At 43.8% G+C, this 16,074-nt stretch overlaps 1 protein-coding gene across 1 annotated transcript in view; it reads right to left on the bottom strand.

Annotated features, from left to right (window-relative positions):
- The window catches only part of si:dkey-127k13.1 (PWWP domain-containing DNA repair factor 3A), a 52,050-nt gene that overhangs the window by 30,180 nt on the left and 5,796 nt on the right, over nt 1-16,074 (bottom strand). The gene's annotated exons all lie outside the window — the stretch shown is intronic.

Raw genomic sequence — 16,074 nt, 5'->3', positions numbered from 1 at the left:
ACTGTCAATCCACTGCAATACTGCACAAAAATAAGAACATCTTGACTCACAACTTACTATTTATTCTATACAACTCACTCATAGCTCCATACATTAGATAATATGTGGAAGTATGGGGAAACACTTACAAAATTAGCACAAATTCCATCTTGTGACAATTACAGTGATAAAATTATTGAACAGCTGTAATAATGAACAAAAAGCATTTAGTCATACGTGTAAATTTAAGGAAATGTTTAAAAACATTACATTTGAAAGATACAAAAGATGTGACCAACTCTGAGAAATGACCGACACTTATGATCTGACTTTGTTTTTGTTTATCTGTATCTGTCTTATGCTGTTGTGTTTATTTATCATACTTTTTGATTGTTTTGTTTCACTTCTATTTTAGGCGGAGTAAGGCTAATGCTTTGTTAAGTATTAAGGGTAGGCACAATAAGCTTAGGCTTCAGCCTACGCCTCTCTTTTTTTGGTCAGAGAATATTATGTTAACATTAATATTGATATTCATGTTAATGTAATATTTTATTGTTTATTTTTTGATAAAACAATTTAGTGTTATTTAACCACTTTCGTAACTGTGTGATCAATTTGGTAACTGACACAATCCCCCCCCCCCCAAAAAAAATTAACCAACTAATATCTAGAAGCAATTATTAAATGATGCAGGCAACACAAATGTGTGTGAACATCAGATGGCTTAAAATACAACAAAGACACACAGTTTCATAGATGTGAAGCAAGCACTACTGTTCTTAAGTCCAAGCAAAAAAAACAAAAAACAAAACTTAAGTTTGCATTCAGTAGTTTTAGGCTAAGTGTCCACGGGAGACCTATATAAAAGTGCTTCCTGTTTTTTTGCATAATTCCCTATGGAAAGTTTATGCTTTTATCATTCTCAGCTGAATGTAAGGACCTTAACTCTATCAGGCCTGGCACCGAGTGTTCTACCTTTTTCCAAAAATTTCAACTTTTGCTGAAGCACCAATGTCACTTCTAGTTCCAACCAACATGTATAGAGAAGGGGAGATGCCAGAGAGAAAAAAAGCTAGCTCCTTGTCAAAGCAGTGAAAAGAAATGAGAATGAAATCAATAATGTTAACAAAGCCTGCTTGAGATTTTATTAGAATGTTATCACAATATTCACACAGAGAAAGCAGAAGAAATCGTTTCTTTCACCATGCAATGTCTCACTGCTTAGAAACAAACTACCAAGTATCTCCTCCCAGCACGAGCTTTACAGCAAGTTCCAAGCACTCACATCCTGCATTAGCAATGTTTCTTTGAAAGATGTTTCTGGTGGACACACAGTCTTATTTCATGTGTTCAGTAACCATAATGTTTGTAAGGTCATATCTCACTACTAAGCTGCAAGCAATTTTGCCAACTCTTCTGCTATTGGCTGCCAGAAAAGATGCCATAACTCTGTAGATAAAATCATCAAATAATTTGCCAAATAGCCTGCATTTGACATTACATGGAAGAAAAGGGGTTACAGGGGCAAAGAGAGAAGTGGATAACAAACTAGCTTATATGTCTAAATAGTCAGATACCAAAATGATAAGCCATCTATGAATGCATTTAAAAGAACCATATTCAATCAGGTATTCATAGTGGGGAAGGAGATAAAAGTGACACCAAAATTAACGAAAATACATATTACGAAGCTTCATATTTACAGGACAAGTTAAGTTTGTCACCCTCACCCTCATTAAATGTTGGACATCATTTATAAATCATACAGACAAAATCTGATCACTTCAGCATTGAGAAACTTGACTTTTTCTTCTTGATGAGCTTCAAAACAAGTCTAATGGGGCAATTATCCATGCCTTCAAAAGTCATTTTGGATCCCCTTTAAAAACTCAAAGCTCACTCACACGGGGATCGCCAGTTCAAATCCCTGTGTTACTTCTGGCTTGGTTGGGCATCCCTACAGACACAACTGGCCGTGTCTGCGGGTGGGAAGCTGGATGTGGGTATGTGTCCTGGTTGCTGCGCTAGTGCCTCCTCTGGTCAGTCGGGTGCCTGTTCGGGGGGAGGGGGAACTGGGGGGAATAGCGTGATCCTCCCACATGCTATGTCCCCCTGGCGAAACTCCTGTCAGACAAAAAGAAGCGACTGGCGACTCCACATGTATCAGAGGAGCCATGTGGTAGCCTGCAGCCCTCCCCGGCTTGCCGGAGGGGGTGGAGCAGCAACCAGGACGGTTCGTAAGAGTGGGGTAATGTTGGGGAGAAAAAAAGGAGGGGGGGGGATAAAATAATTTAAAAAAAACCCAAAAACAAAAACCTCAAAGCTCACAGCAGCCTGACATGTCTTCACATATTTTATTAAACAGCTGTAAAACACACTATAGTGTCAAAATTACTTTATTTTGCACTTCTGCAAATACATTTTCCTTGCTACATTTGTACCAGTTTACTCTGGTAGTACTCTATTGCGAGAGGACTTTCTCCTCTCACAAGTGCGGAGGTTTACAGATAATTCTGATAAACTGTGTTAACTGCAAAAAGCAATATCAAATCAAAGTTTGCTTCTTAACATGATCTGCGTAAACAAAATGACAAGCAAATGTAACTCAGTGTGTTTGAAGATGAAGGAAGTTGGTGCTTAAAATTTTCAACTTCCAACCACAAAGCATTTGAGTCAAGAGTTTTAACAGATGCGCTTAAATAAAGAAAATCAGTATTATACAGCTAATTAAGATCCAGTTGCTAACTAACCCAATGTTAATGTTTTGTATGGTTACACAACTCTCTGCTAGCCAAACAGATTCCATTATCATGCCATGTAGGAAAATTTGATGACTCTATTTTTTACTATTCATGATGTACTCCCTGCCTCGCATGCAGCCATGTTTGCATGATGTCAAATCTACTACTACCCAGCATCTCTCCCCCGCACACGTCCAAACCATCTCAATCTTGCCTTTCTTGCTTTGTCTCCAAACTGTCCAACCTCAGCTGTCCCTCTAATATACGCAATCCCAATCCTGTCCTTCTTCGTCACTCCCGATGAAAATCTTAGCATTTTCAACTCTGCCACCTCCAGCTCCGCCTCCTGTCTTTTCACCAGTGCCACTGTCTCCAAACCATACAACATAGCTGGTCTCACTACCATCTTGTAAACCTTCCCTTTAACTCTTGCCGGTACCCTTTTGTTGCAAATCACTCCTGACACACTTCTCCACACACTCCCCCCTGCAAGCACTCTCTTCATCACCACTCTTCCGCACTCCTCGTTACTTTGAACAGTTGACCCCAAGTATTTAACAGGGTATCTGCAGGTTTCAGTAAGTTAAATTTAAGACTTTTTAAGACCTTTTTAATGCCACTTGGAATGGAATTTAAGACCAAGATCTACAACAAAATATATACATATGGTTGATAAGACCTAATGCCCAACAGCTGCCTGCTGATAGCAGAACCTGTGGGTCAAGCACAGGAATAGCTTTTAAGCAATATTTCTTTAAAGAATGAAATGAGCAGATTAAGACACAATTAATTGGAACATATTTATTCAATAAACGAGACTTATCTTGATATGGTGCTACCAAACACACACCCGTCACTCATGGCATGAGCCTCCGTTTGTGGCCTTACTCTCCAACTCTGCCTCAACTTGTTTCAGCTCGCTCATTTTTTTTTTTGTATCTCTTCCTGAGGACGTTGGACTTTGTGATGAGCTGAGCCATCAAGGTGCCGGACTTGCCCTCTGCTTGCTCAGCAAACTTGTCCGCATCCTTCTCCAGGCTGTGTCAGATACCTCCAGCAGAGTTTTCTTCTTTTTTTTTAAGCTCAGCTATGTGGTCCTCTGCAGCTTTTCTCTTCTGCCCTTGTGCAGTGCTTTGCCTCTTCCTCTACTCCAGGTCAAGATTTTCTCTGTATTTTGACCTTGCTGATCCCACAGAGATCAGCAGCTCCTTAGTGAGAGGGACCTTAACAACCCATACATTTGCTTTGTTTAACCATTTCGATAAAACTGCAGTCGCGCAAATCAAATGTTTAAATATTCAGTCTGAACATAAAGGCCTCTTTTCAACCAGCTAGAAACCCTCACTGGCCACAGTTTTCCAATTTACCTGCATTCTGTAATTGTTCTTGTTAAATTAAAGTGAATTGTATGTCAGGACTAACTGCAGTCCTGCATGTAGCCTACTTTTATTGTTGTGAAATAAATGTATCTGACCAATTTGAAAGTGTATAATTTTTGTGAGGAGCCATACCCACTACCACAGTACAGTGGTGGAAAATAGTACAATTACACAGGTAGGCTACTGTAGCTACTTAGTTCCGATTTGAGGTAGTTTTACTTGAGTATTTCCATTTGATGTTGCGTTATACTTCCACTCCATTACATTGCAGGGGGAAATATTGTACGTTCTACTCCACTACATTTATTAGACAGCTTCAGTTACTTTTCAGATGGAGCTGCGGTATGTCTACATTCAACACTATGCGAATGTCGTTTCTCTTTCCAGCTTCAACTGAACAAATCATCGAAATGGTTAAACAAATGTATGTTTTGTGACACGTTGATGTTGTAAGTAACCGCATTTTAGCTGATTGAAAAGAGGTCTTGAAGTTCAGACCGAATATGTAAACATTTGATTCGCGCGAGTGCAGTTTTATCGAAATGGTTAAACAAATGTATTGTAGCGAATTCGGGGGACAACGCAACCACGGGAACTGCCGCGGCCGGGATGCGAGCCCGTATCACCTGCACCGCAGGAGGCATCGCTAACCGCTCGACTAAAGGGTCAGACCCGCGAACCAGCGGCCAGCGTGTCTTCTTATCCGTGCACGTTACAGTATGTTTTGTGACACGTTGATGTTGTAACCGCATTTCTTGACGTTCAGACCGAATACTTAAACATTTGATTCGCGGAATTTCGCGCAATTGCAATCAGATAAACTGGAGACCTCCTCCATGTTGAAAAAGCCGCCAGAAACTATACGCTGCTGTGATTGGTTGATTCGTGTGAACATTTGATGACAAAACAACGAATCACAGCAGAGCGCGCAGCGGCGGTCCCTCCCCCCTCCCTCCATTCTGGCCTCAAACCTTTATTACCTACAACCGTGAGTTGCAGGTAATATTGCCAGGATATCGCATCATCCAGGTCATTTACTTGTCTTAGTCCATGGGCCAGACGATATTTCGGTACACTCAAGATGGCAAAACTTACTTATAATTTTTGAAAGGATCCATGTCTGTAGATGATATTTTGGTATGATAACCATTCCTGAGTGGCAGCTGTATCACAGTTATCAGCTCATGAAGTTAACCACCCGCTAAACTAAATTGCATTTTAGACGCTGGTGCATATCCTGGTTTAGCCTCATGGTCAGGACATTTTTCAATGTTCTATAATATTGTCTTTGGTATCATTTTAAAGGGGACCTTCTTAGCTTTCATTCAAGCCCTGTTGTGGATATTTCTCACAAATATAGAGGTCACTTGAGCTCTTCAACCCGTCAATAACGCACATCTTTCTGCAATTTTCGCCTAAACTATATACTTTCTTTTAGCCCTGTGGCATCTAGGAATATCAGGGACACAAAACACAAAAACTGGAATACTCACAGGACTGTAAAGATTCAGAAAATGTATAATATACCCATACTATTTCATTGTGTGAGGTGATTGTGAGCCTTAAATGAGAACTAGACCAAAGCCAGTTAGGTCACAAACTGGTCTCTATACATTTGTTTAAATACACAATCAAAATACATGATAAAAAGGAATACCATAGTGAGGTAATGAACTATTTTAATATTTTAAACAACATTGACATTTACATATACTTAGTCAATGATACATGTAATCCCATATCATTAGTGGGTATATGTAATGGTAATGGGTAGGGTAATGGGTATATGTGAATATGGTTACATTATTGTTATCAAGCTCTGGGTAACCAAGTCCAGAATCAACATCCTGTGCATCAATAGACTACTACCACAGTAATACCATCAGAATCATCACACTGTCATTCATCAAACTGCTCGTTTCTCTCATCATCTGACTCCCCAAGTTCAAAGTCCAGTTCTGGACCATCCTGCTGTTTTTGGTTACTGCAGGTCTGTAACCTGCACATGTCTGTGCATGGAAGTCCATTTGACAGGCACATGCAGCTTGGCATTTTGCATGAATGCACACACTTGCATGTTAGCATTTCCAAGACCACATCTGGTGCAGGTGGGGAGCGCATCCAGTAAATGGCCAGCTTGCCTTCATCGTCTGTCCATCCATACTCAGTAGGGCTTGGCACCACAGGGTTAGCCTGCAGACAGCACTTCCATATTGCTGCCTGATAGTTGGCTCGTTGAACATGCATAAAGAGACAGTCTCTACATGGTGGCAGCTGGCTGGACTCAACCTCTCCCCTTTTGGTGCAGAAGAGCTGGTAACGCAGTTTGTTCACCTCAGCAGTGCTGCTATTAGCAACATACATCCGACAGGTGAACTGCTCAATTTTCTGGAACAGCTCATCACTCACATTCCATGTCTGTCCCAGTTGACTAAAAGTCTCTTGGCAGGAAGTGTGCTTTCTCACTATCTTCAGGGCATTCAGCTTCCCTCGACCAGCGAATGCACTGACAGTGTCGCAGCCTGTGAAGGCATGTAAGCCAATTAGGCTGTCACAGATGCTGTCTCCAAGTGAACTTGCCAGTTTGGTGATGTCGACAAACCGTGTGCGGTTCTGAGTCCCACACTTCTGGTAGATGGGACAGGTGATGTCCTTCTGGAAGCCAAGACAAAGCACCATGACATCAGTGTCCTCAGCTGTGATGATAACCGACTTTGAGCCCGCATTTGCTGCATGCAATGCATGCAGGAGCAGACGGGTGTCAGCTTCTTCATGTGTGGAGTGCAGTTCTGCTGCTTCCTCACACCCATCTTCTGTCAACTTGTAGCAGGTTTCCTCACAGGTCATGTACAACACCTTGCCATGCAGCATAGCTCTGTATCATGGGAGTTTCCACTCTTCCACCAGAAACTTGATGAGACTGGTCTTGTTGGAGGAACTGCACAGAAATTTTCTCCACTGCTGGACGTGGTGTCCCCCTGCAAGATTCTTGTACTGGAGAGTGATGTCTCCACCCGGTTCAGTCGTTCAGCATCTTTGATCGAAGTCTGGTGATAGACATCAAAAACAACATCAATCCTCCCACTCTGTGCTCCCTCATGGAGGACCTGGGTCAAGGCTGACTCTGCCACCTGTGCAAAGGTTTTGTTGTTGCCATTCATTTTTTGGATCAGGCTCATCCCATCAATGATGGAAGTAGATGGGATTGGGATGTCTTCTGCAGGAGATACATTCTTTTCAAGCTCTCTGGCAAGTGCAGCCTTGTTTGTTTTTCGTAAGGACCCATCAGCATTTGCCAGTGCCCATGGTAGTGGGCCCAATGGGTAGGCAAGGACATCCTTCAGATTCACCTTCCTGCTTTCAGCCACCAGGATCATGTGACTGAAAAGGTTTCTATCTGCCTTCAGAACCACATCCTGTGCTTTCTTTCCATGAGCTTGTTTTGTGCTGACATTGGAGAATGTTTTCAGACTTTGCTTGGTCATCTTGTCATGGAATTTCACAGGTGGTGGGTCTGCATCTAACCTTGTTTGCTGGAATGCTTGGTAGGCCTCTTCTCCTTTCTCAAGAGCTCTCAAGAGATCTATGGTCACATCAGGTGGAGCCATGTTGCCAGTGGAGAGGCTAACCAAATCAATCTCATCAGCGGACATAGGATTGAGCCAGTTATTCTCCATAAGGTCCATGAGAGACTGGACATCTGCTTCATCTCTCTTGATCCTTGGACTCTGTAGATCTGGATGAGACCATTTGCACCTGCCTTGACCTGTCAGGTCTCTCAGCTGTCTGAGGTACATGCTTCTATACTCAGCTGTGAGATAATATTTGGTCACAGCTCCTGACTTCAAGCTGAATCCCTTTGTCCCTCCAGCTGTTTGGGTGTCTTTGTTCACCGTTTCTTCTATAGCTTGGTCAACAGGGATTCGGCCAAAGGGATTGGTGGAGCCCAGTTGGACTGAGAAGGCTCCTTCCATGAATTCTGTGTACACATCTGGGTGTGTGATGGGCAGCTCAGACATCTGGGCGTAGTAGTAGGGGAGGTAGCGTGCATAATTCATCCTGTCATAAGCAAAGCACCATGGGATCATTGCTCGAATGCTAGCCAAGTGTAGCATCCAGTCTCCCTCTCTGGATGCTCGGATGAGCCCCAACAAGATTTCAACCATGTCCAAATAGGACATCCAGAAGTTCGAGAGGCTGCCGTTTCCACCTCTAAGGAACTCACGGTAGACTTCAAATAGATCCATGATGCGTGTACAAGAGCTGTTCTCGAGGACCTCCTTCAAAGCATGTTGTGAGACTTCTTTCCCAAGGCTGTCAAATGTCTTCCGTGTCTCATTCAGGTGAACCATGTCATTCCTGTGAGTTTCTTCCAACCAGGACAGGAAACCATTCAAGGTCAGTCGCATGAGAGCCTCATACAGGAGCTTGTGTAGTCGCACTGCCCTGTTGTACTTGCGGCCATCCATAACACCAGCAATTGAGCCTTCTGCAATCATGCCAGACTCAATGCAGAGGTCTTTGAGTCCAGCATCTTGGAAACGCTTTCCTATCATTGCCGGCAGTGTGCAGATGGTGTGGAATACCCCAAGCCTAACGATGATATCATGGAACTTGTCATGGTGTTTCCATGTGATCTCGACAGCCTTCGCATACAGGGCTTGGTCAAAGATACAGACAATCTTCCTCAGGCCTAAGCACTGCATGATGCTCAGTGACTGGTTAAGCACCTCGTTGACAGTAGACATTTGTGTCGCTGGAGCATTGATGGTAGGCAGATAGCCTATATTGTCGGGGATGACCGTCATCTCTCCTCGAGTCAGGATGTTGAAGCCTGTCCAGCTGCTGACTGACTGTTCTTCTTGTTGTGACATGCGTGCTAGGACCCAAAGAAGGTTTTTCTCTCTGGCAAGCTTAGTATTGGCTGCAATATCGGCATCTGACTTTTTGCTTTGTGGTGGCCCTACCTGTTGTCCAGCATTGTAAGTTGGTAACATTGGTGGGGGTCCATCAATGCTTCTCTTCTTTGTTTTGGGAACAGTGGGCATGGGTTGGACAGGAAGTGGGTTGACTGGCTTTGCTTGCACAGCAATCCCATGGACTCTGTGAGATGTTCCCTCACCACTGACAGTTTCTTCAAGACGGTCGATATTGTCCCAGGCTAAAGTTGTGAATATGCCAGGATGGATGTTAGCTGGAAGGGCAATGCCACTCCCTGATGATGAGAGTTTCTGGAGACACAGGGCAGTGTTGATCTCTTCCATCTGTGAATAGGACACACTGTGACCAAGTCGGTTGAGGATGTTTATCAACTCTACATTCCTGTCAACGATTTGACACTGAATGGTAGAACAATGTTCTTGGAAGGCTTGGTATTTCCACATGTCACTGCATATACTATGTCATGGCCAAATGACTGCAGAAGGCACTGCACTCTCTGGGATGCATGATCAGGATCATTTGAGCCTGTGAGTAGAGAGTACAGGAAGATAATGAGCGACTCTGGAATGGTAGGACATTCTGCTTCTGGTTTGACATCAGGCGGCCAGGTTTGAGGAACATCTTGACTTTTAATGTCTGCTCTCAATTTGATGGCTGCTTTGGCTATAACATCTTGTGCACTGACACTTTTCAGGGTCTGCAGCTCCCTTTTGAGAGACTGATTTTCTTTGGCAAGTTCCCTCATGGACAAGTTATCGGGATAGAGGAGGAATTTTCCTTTCTCATCAGGGAATATCTGCAAGGCTCCAGCAAACTCACTCTCCAGGTTTCGCCTTATGTGCTTCTTGGTTGATTCCTTGACTTGGGCAATGCCTTGGGAGTTCATTGAAGCTACCAGTCTAGAAGAGAGATCAGTCATTGTCATCACTTGAGGATTGCCAAAAAGCTCCATCCTGATGAAGAGGAACAGCTCATTGTATGCCTTATTCACAGCAGCTTCATACTGGGCTGCAGCATCATCATCTTTATTGCTGGCAACCTCTCCTTTGGAAACCTCTTCTTTGGTGTAAAGTCTATAGCATGACCTGTGGTAGTGCCCTTCAGCTGCTACAAGGTCTCTACTCCCAATGTCAAGGATTCTGCTGTCCCTTTTTTTTGTGGCTGCACTCCTGATCTTTGCATCAGCTCGCAGTTCTCGACACTGCACCAGTACTTCTCTCGTATTCTGTCTCTTGGAATATTTGCTGTTTTTCTGACAAAATATGCACTCTGCATCATAAGTCCTAGATGTACTTGGAGCATGTCGAGCTACTCTCTTAGATTGTTTCTCTTCAGCAGAGACACAACTTTTCTTTTCTTTTGCAAGGAGGCCATCAAGAATTTGCTTCATAGTGAAGATACTGCGACACTTTCTGTGGTAGTAGATTGCTGGAATCTGTCCCTCAGGAATGTCTTTTGCCAGTTTCAAAACTGGTGCATGATTTCGTATCTGAGCTGCCCTGAGCAGAGTTCTCCATGAGTCGACACTTTGTAGTGAAACCAGCTTATCTGTATCATCAGAACAGTGGATAATGCACTCCACCCGTGGGCGCTTTGGTATTGGGTAAAAACTTGCTTGTTCACCAGTGGCCATATTCAGTCAGTTTTCACCTGCCACATACAAACAAATACATGTAACTTAGGTGTATGAACACTACTAAAACAAAGTTTACTTTGCTTCACCAGCATCATATTACCATTATTTATCTTACATAGCCACAAATAGATACATTACGTAGTTGCTATGCAACAGCTGTATTTTGTCCACATAAGGCCGCTAAAATCAACACAAGATGAAAGTTCCTCGTAGCCACTTTAACAATCATATTAACATATACATTAAAAGAACATGCTAACATTATGGGAAATTAGCTTACAATCTTCTCCAGAGTGAGACAAGAAGATAGATACCAGTTTCCTCCCTATGTGTTTAGTAGAAAGCTATCTGGCTGCACGTTAGCCTAGCTTAGCACAATGAATGGAAGTACACAGTACTGGTTGTCCTTGGTTGTTGGCCAACTAAGGACTGTCCCAGAGTTTAAGCTAGGCTACTCAGTACCAGGGGTGTTGAAATGCTATATCTGTAAAAATCTGGGCAAATACACAATTGTGAGAGGCACAGAAACAGGTTTCCTGAAAGAAAAATGAAATAGCTGCTCATTTGGAAAGGTTATCATGTATTATTTTACTTCTGTTAGTGTACCAAATAAAATGGCACCAGTGAAGTTGTGTCACCTTGGGTGATATCGATATCTGGTCTGACCCATGGACTAACTGGCTTTGGTCTAGTTAGTTTCTTAGTAATAATGCCCTTCTAATTTAAGGTTCACAATCACCTCACACAATGAAATAGTATGGGTATATTATACATTTCCTGAATCTTTACAGTCCTGTGAGTATTCCAGTTTTTGTGTTTTGTGTCCCTGATATTCCTAGATGCCACAGGGCTAAAAGAAAGTATATAGTTTAGGCGAACATTGCAGAAAGATGTGTGTTATTGACGGGTTGAAGAGCTCAAGTGACCTCTATATTTGTGAGAAATATCCACAACAGGGCTTGAATGAAAGCTAAGAAGGTCCCCTTTAAAATGATACCAAAGACAATATTATAGAACATTGAAAAATGTCCTGACCATGAGGCTAAACCAGGATATGCACCAGCGTCTAAAATGCAATTTACTTTAGGGGGTGGTTAACTTCATGAGCTGATAACTGTGATACAGCTGCCACTCAGGAATGGTTATCATACCAAAATATCATCTACAGACATGGATCCTTTCAAAAATTATAAGTAAGTTTTGCCACCTTGAGTGTACCGAAATAGGAAATTTTGGGCTCTGGCCCATGGACTATCTATGGGGATACATATTTGTTTTAATTACAGGGAATAGCATGCTATAGCTAACAGGCACGCCTGATACGAACCTGGAATTCATGAAAATAGCATGTGGTGGAATCAATATGTACCGTATAAGTGTCAAATATTATCTTATGTTAGTTTAGGTGTTCAATAGATTTTTCGTTCGTTTTAAAATGCGTTGTTTATTTTTGCGGAGCTGCCGGAACGTGACTTAGCACTGCTTGGAATTTCCTCTCTGCTGTGGATTCCAGGTTTCCAGGGGTTCTATAAGCGATTCTATCTGACCAGTAGATGTCGCTGGCAGAACACATTTATGCATTTCACCATAGAACGGTCTATTTACAACCTCACATTAGCTCTAGCGAAAAAAAGCAGCCAACTCTAGTCACGACTGCAAGTAGTTACCAGAATGATTTGCGCTCTGCACGCAACCCAAGCTAATGTAAACTAGTAATAAGACACGTTAGCCCCTAGCTAATGAGTCTGACCCTTTAGTCGAGCGGTTAGTGATGTCGCCTTGAGGTGCAGTACACCGCGTATCCAATCCCGCACCGGGCGAGAAAATAGCTCGGTTACACTAAATTAATCTTTGCACAACTCAAACGAAGAAGAAGAAATAGTCCTCTTCGGACATTTCTTTTTTAAGACATTTGAGTAATGAATTTAACCATTTCCCGACATTTTTAATGAATTGAAGACATTTTAAGGCCTTTAATTTAGATACATGAATACGACTTTTTAAGGAACCGCGGACACCCTGTTTAAACTCATCCACCTTCGTCCCCTCTACTCCTTGCATTCTCACCACTCCGCTGTCCTTCCTCTCATTCACACATATGAATTCCATCTTGCTCCTACTGACTTTCATTTGTCTTCTCTCCAGTGCATAACTCCACCTCTCCAGGCTCTCCTCAACCTATCCCCTGCTCTCACTACAAATCACAATGTTATCCACGAACATCATAGTCCACGGAGATGCCTGCTTGATTTCGTCCGTCATCCTTTCCATCACCATTGTGTTTCCATGATGTCAAATAAGTAGTGAAAATCAGTGTTGTTGAATTTCACCAACGTTAACTAGTTAGAGCTCCAACAGCAGCCCACCTACTAGGAAAAGTTTCCTAGTGGGAGCTTGGATATTCTGAATATCTGAGTTGTCTGGAGGCCCTTTCTGGATTTCTATGACTCTCTACAGGAACCCCTTGAAAGAGTAGGGTAGAAACCATAAATGTCCTATTACAGTGATGAGCCCCCCCCCCCCATTTTTTCATCTTTTCTTTCTTTTGTTTGAATAATTAATACAATTATTTATCTTATGTTTTCCCGTCTTTACCCAAATGTATTCTGTAAACTGTGATCCTATGAGTGGGTGGGTGGGTAGGATGGTAGGGATGGGAATGGGTTTTTCAATTTGTCAATACATGTGATAAATAATACTTTGTATCTGGGGGATGAGTAGTTGATTTGACGTCATACACGTTTTTTTAATTCTTGTGGGCTAAAATTTTTGAAAATCAATATTGTAACGTGCATGGATTGGATAAGTAGACACGTTGGCCGCTGGCTGGCGGGTCTGACCCTTTAGTCGAGCGGTTATCGATGTTTCCTGCGGTGCGGGCGATACGGGTTCGCTTCCCGGCCGCGGCAGTTCCTGTGGTTGCGTTGTCTCCCGAATTCGCTACATTGGTGTCAGAAGCGGGATGGAGCGACCGTAAGGCCATCGGAAGCGTATGCGCCCTGAGGCGTGAAGGAGCTGACATGCTTAAGCGCGGGGACGCGCTTCCCGAAGAAGGGGGTTAGTGTAACGTGCATGGATAAGACACGTTGGCCGCTGGCTGGCGGGTCTGACCCTTCAGTCGAGCGGTTATCGATGTCTCCTGCGGTGCGGGCGATACGAGTTCGCTTTCCGGCTTTTTTGGGGATGGAGGTGGTGGCATCTTCAATAAAGCTACTCAGGCTTCCTTGACCATGCCTCTACAAGAGACATGTTTTCATCGAGAGTTAAATCGACAACTGCAGGATCCAGAGCCGAAGTGCAGCCGTGGTCCCCAGGGATAATTTCAGCCTCCTCATCCGGTGTGTCATCCTCCGCTGCTGGTCGCTCTCTCCTCTCCCAAACCCCCGGTCTTGGAAGTGGGATGGAGAAATTGTTCCACTCAAACAACGCCGCAACCGCTCCCTTCTTTAACTCACTGACCTCTCTTGGACCCTGGCTCATGAACATCCTCTTCTTTAAAATGCCGGCTACAAATGCGGGTATGGTGTCTAATGGTGAAGTTGTCCCTCCGGATAGCGACAATCCATTTTCGCCTGGTTTCCGCATCAGAGGGAAACGTATGAAAACTAGGGAATTTGTTGTACTTACTGGGGGCTTGGCACAAAGCAATGTGCAGCTGTCGTGCTATCGGTACGTTGAAACTTAAACTCCTTTTTCTGGGATGGCGTCGCCATTTGGCAAAAATCATATGAACAGTATGGGTAGCAGAAGTGGAGCGGAAGTGAACAAGATGGCAGAGAATTTACTTGAACTATGTCAGCACCACTGTGTGCATAGAGGCTATTAAACTTGGGGAAACAAAGCATAAAATTATTGATTATTAAACTTGAGTTAACAAAGAAAGACCATAGAATGCCATTTCAAACGCAATCTCCCCACACGTCAAGGAAACGAATTAGTCAAGTCAAGTAGGTTTTATTTGTCCCTAGAGGGGCAATTGTTGTGTAGCAGCGGCTACACAGACTACATTAGAGTACATTTTTAGAGTAGATTTAGACAGGGCATCCGGGTGGCAGTCTATTCCATTGCCTACCAACATGAGGCTCATCGGTTCGCATCCCCGTGCTACCTCCGGCTTGGCCGGGCGTCCCTACAGACACAATTGGCCGTGTCTGTGGGTGGGAAGCCGGATGTGGGTATGCGTCCTGGTCGCTGCACTAGTGCCTCCTCTGGTCGGTTAGGGCACCTGTTCGGGGAGAGGGAGAGGGCACTGGGGGGAATAGCGTGATCCTTCCATGCGCTATATCCCCCTGGCAAAACTCCTCACTGTCAGGTGAAAAGAAGCGGCTGGCGACTCCACATGTATCGGAGGAGGCATGGTAGTCTGCAGCCCTCTCTGGATCGGCAGAGAGAGTGGAGCAGCGACCGACCAGAACGGCTCAGAGATTGGGGTGATTGGCCATGTACAATTGGGGAGAAAAAAAGGGGGGGAAACCCAAAATAAGTACATTTAGCCAGAGTACATGAAAGTACATTTTTAACACATTTCCATATCCATTACACCAGCACCTTGACTCCCCAGGGACATACACAAAGGTCCTGTTTGTGGACTTCAGCTCAGTATTCAACACCATTGCCCCAGATATCCTCCTCTCCAAACTCATTGTACCAGCCCCCATCTGCCAGTGGATTAAACACTTCCTGGTAGACAGGAGGCAGCTGATCAGGTTGGGGGAAAAAAAATCACATCCAGCACCCAGACAATCAGTACTGGCGCCCCCAAGGGATGTGTGCTCTCCGCTCTACTCTTCTCCCTCTACACAAATGACTGCACCTCAGGTGACCCATCTGTTAAACTCCTGAGGTTTGCGGACGGCACAACCATCATTGGCCTTATCCGGGATGGTGACGAATCTGCATATATAGATAGAAGGTTGATCAGCCGGCCCTCTGGTGCGGCCGTAACAACCTGGAGCTGAACATGCTCAAAACAGTGGAGATGACAGTGGACTTCAGGAGGAGTCCCGCAACACTGGCCCCCCTCACCATACTCAACAGCACAGTGTCTACAGTGAAAACCTACAGATTTCTGGGTTGCACAATCTCCCAGGACCTAAAGTGGGCAAACAGCATAGACACAATCACCCAAAAGGCCCAGTAGAGGATGTACTTTCTCTGCCAGCTCAAGAAATTCAAACTGTTTCAGGAACTGTTGATTCAGTTCTATGCTGCAATAATCCAGTCTGTCCTCTGCACATCCCATCACTGTCTGGTTTGTTTCGGTCACCAAACAGGACAGGGACAGACTAAAATGGACAGCTTGGTCTGCAGAGAAAATCAATGGTGCCAATCTGCCCTCCATTCAGGACTTATACATTTCCAGAGTCAGGAAACGGGCAGGCAACATCACTGCAGACCC

The sequence above is a fragment of the Lampris incognitus genome, chromosome 4 (assembly GCF_029633865.1).
Source record: "Lampris incognitus isolate fLamInc1 chromosome 4, fLamInc1.hap2, whole genome shotgun sequence".
Taxonomy (NCBI): Eukaryota; Metazoa; Chordata; class Actinopteri; order Lampriformes; family Lampridae; genus Lampris; species Lampris incognitus.
The sequence above is the reverse complement of the archived record's forward strand: the minus strand, read 5'-3'. Positions and strand labels throughout refer to the sequence as shown.